At 41.1% G+C, this 3,610-nt stretch overlaps 1 pseudogene; it reads left to right on the top strand.

Annotated features, from left to right (window-relative positions):
• The first annotated feature begins 436 nt into the window (after window positions 1-436).
• Window positions 437-1,390, top strand: LOC131832969 (putative olfactory receptor 2B8; annotated as a pseudogene).
• Window positions 1,391-3,610: the final 2,220 nt, after the last annotated feature.

Raw genomic sequence — 3,610 nt, 5'->3', positions numbered from 1 at the left:
TTGACCGTTCTTTGCTTTGAGAATGTACCCGTCTTTATCTCTACTCTATTACCTATGTAATTGTTATATCATAGGGAGTGATGTGAAGCATACACTTTGTTCATAGATCACACAATTGGATAACTCTTGAAAATGTTTATTCTGATTAGAATGTTGAGAGGGTATATCCCTAACTTTCAGGAATTTTAAAACAACTCTACTTGATAATGTGAGAAATAGATATCTGCAGAAGGAAGAGCAAAGTGTTGGCTACTATATTGGTAAAAACTACATCAATATAAATGAGTACACCATTTATTCAAATAATTGCTGATAAAATCCCATGACCCTGTCTTATAAGATGATAGATCCATACCCTAACCCCACCCCCCACCAACTGTTTAATTTTTTGAAGACTTCTTTAAAAAATGCTAAATGCTTGGTCCTGACAGGAAACATGTGCTAACAGAGGATGGAACAGAAGAATGGCAGCTCTTTCACTGGGTTTATCCTGCTGGGGTTCTCTGACCGGCCTCAACTGGAGCTAGTCCTCTTTGTGGTTCTCCTCATCTTCTACCTGTTCACTCTGCTGGGAAACACCACCATCATTGCCTTGTCTCACCTCAACCCACATCTTCAGACTCCCATGTACTTTTTCCTCTCCAACCTAAGCTTCCTGGACCTGTGTTACACAACAAGCACTGTCCCTCAGCTCCTGGTTCATCTCAGGAGAGCAGACAAGTCTATCTCCTTTGGTGGCTGTGTGACTCAACTTTTCATCTCTCTAGGGTTGGGGTCCACGGAATGCATTCTCTTAGGGGTCATGGCGTTTGACCGCTATGCAGCCATCTGCAAGCCCCTGCAGTACACCGTGATCATGCACCCCCGTCTCTGTGCCCTCATGGCTTCTGCGTCATGGTTCATTGGTTTTGCCAACTCTTCACTGGAGATAGTGCTCACATTCCTTTTACCACTTTGCGGGAGAAATAAAATAGACCACTTCTTTTGTGAGGTCCCCCCACTGCTCAAGCTTGCCTGTGTAGACACCACTGTGAATGAGTCTGTACTCTTCTTTGTAGGTGTGGTCATTCTCCTCATACCTGTGACATTAATCACAGTCTCCTATGGTCGGATTGTTAGGGCAGTCTTAAGAATAAAGTCATCTGCAGGGCAGAGGAAAGCGTTTGGCACATGTGGGTCCCACATCACAGTGGTCTCCCTGTTCTATGGCACGGCCATCTATGCTTACCTCCAGCCCAGCAACAACTACTCCCAGGATCAGGGCAAGTTTGTTGCTCTGTTCTACACCATCATCACCCCCATGGTCAACCCCATCATATATACACTGCGGAACAAGGATGTGACGGGGGCAATGAAGAAGGTGCTTTGCAGGGGCCAGGACTCCAGATGACTGGGCAGGGAAGACCCTTTGATGGAGTACTTTGAATGCTAGAGCTTTTAAGATAATTTTCCCCTTTCCCTGTCATCCAAAATTTCTTCTGACAACTGTTCTGTGGGAATTTCCTTACCTGATGCTTTTATGTAAGTCAGTGATCAAAATCTAAGTCCATGGATTCATGCAGCCTCCAGAGATATGACCTAGTGTCCTAGAGCATCTGCATCATAGTATTATTTTTTAAAACTCTGCAGTTTTTTTAAGAGCCCTTCCCAATCATTTGGGAACACTATTCCATTTCTACTTGCAAGAAGACATTCAAACACATACTATATAGGCATAGGGAAGACAGGAACCAATACAACACTACAGGAAATATTAGCCTTTTAGCATTTTCTGGCAATTGTTGGGGGCCATTTCACTTACTCTCATATTTTGTGATCATGACTCCTATTGGGAGACCCATAGGCTGACTGTATCACAGTGTTTTCACAGAAGGAGGTGGGCAACTGTGAAACAAAATTTCAGCTCAAAGAAAACCCTTCTAACATCAATCCTGATAAATCCATTTGGATATCAGGACCTGGTGTGATGTCTCCAGTTTGACAGTGGTTTTATGTAGACTTTGTCACAAGAGGGGGAGGATATGATGCATATCTGCCAGTGACAATGGGAGCATCAGCTGGTAATACTCTGGAGAGTACTTATGTGTAATAAGAAGCATCCATGTAAGTAAACAAGTTGGTTATGTAGCTCGTGAGCCATCCTGTTCATTAAAAATGACTTTCTTTTTTAAAGTTTTTTTTAATAATTTTTAAATTTTTTAATAAACATATAATGTATTATTAGCCCCTAGGGGTTCAGGTCTGTGATTTGTCAGGTTTATACACTTCACAGCACTCACCATAGCACAGATCTTCCCCAATGTCCATAACCCACCACCCTCTCCCTAACCCCCTACCCCTGGCAACCCTCAGTTTGTTTTGTGAGATTAAGTCTCTTATGGTTTATCTCCCTCCCGATCCTATCGTGTTTCATTTATTCTTTTCCTACCCCTCAAGCCCCCCACGTTGAATCTCCACTTCCTCATATCAGGAAGATCATATGATAGTTATCTTTCTCCAACTGACTTATTTTGCTAAGCATAATACCCTCTAGTTCCATCCACATTGTTGCAAATGGCAAGATTGCCTTTCTTTTGATGGCTGTATAGTATTCCTATATATATATGTGTGTATGTATATATATATGTGTGTATATACACACATATATATATACACACATATATATATACACACACATATGTATATATATATATGTATATGTATATATACACATACATACCACATCTTCTTTATCCATTCATCTGTTGATGAACATCTAGGTTCTTTCCATAGTTTGGCTATTGTGGACATTGCTGCTATAAACATTCGGTGCACATGCCCCTTCGGATCACTACGTTTGTATCTTTAGGGTAAATACCTAGTAGTGCGATTGCTGGGTCATAGGGTAGCTCTACTTTCAACTTTTTGAGGAACCTCCATGCTGTTTTCCAGAGTGGTTGCACCAGCTTGCATTCCCACCAGCAGTGTAGGAGGGTTCCCCTTTCTCTGCATCCTCGCCAGTATCTGTCCTTTCCTGACTTGTTAATTTTAGCCATTCTGACTGGTGTGAAATGGTATCTCATTGTGGTTTTGATTTGTATTTCCCTAATGCCGAGTGACATGGAGCACTTTTTCATGTGTCTGTTGGCCATTTAGCTGTCTTCTTTGCAGAAATGCCTGTTCATGTCCTCTGCCCATTTCTTGATTGGATTATTTGTTCTTTGGGTATTGAGTTTGATAAGTTCTTTATAGATTTTGGATAAAAATGACTTTTGAAGACATTATCATATCTGAACAGTACATGACTTAAGTTCTATTTTATATTCTAACCATTTTAGCTAGTAATGCAGCAAAAATTTCAAGGGGTAAAATCCACTTAGATACTGTCTTCATAATATTTTATAAATCCTTTGATGAGGCATCAACTAATCATGGCTTCAATATCTCACATCTGCCAAAGAACCCACATAATTTGAATGCAGCGACATATTTTTTTTTAAGATTTTATTTATTTATTTGAGAGAGAATGAGTGAGAGAGAACATGAGAGAGGAGAAGGTCAGAGGGAGAAGCAGACTCCCCAAGGAGCTGGGAGGCCGATGCGGAACTCGATCCTGGAAGTCCAGGATCAT

The sequence above is a fragment of the Mustela lutreola genome, chromosome 6, assembly GCF_030435805.1.
Source record: "Mustela lutreola isolate mMusLut2 chromosome 6, mMusLut2.pri, whole genome shotgun sequence".
NCBI lineage: Eukaryota > Metazoa > Chordata > Mammalia > Carnivora > Mustelidae > Mustela > Mustela lutreola.
The sequence above is the reverse complement of the archived record's forward strand: the minus strand, read 5'-3'. Positions and strand labels throughout refer to the sequence as shown.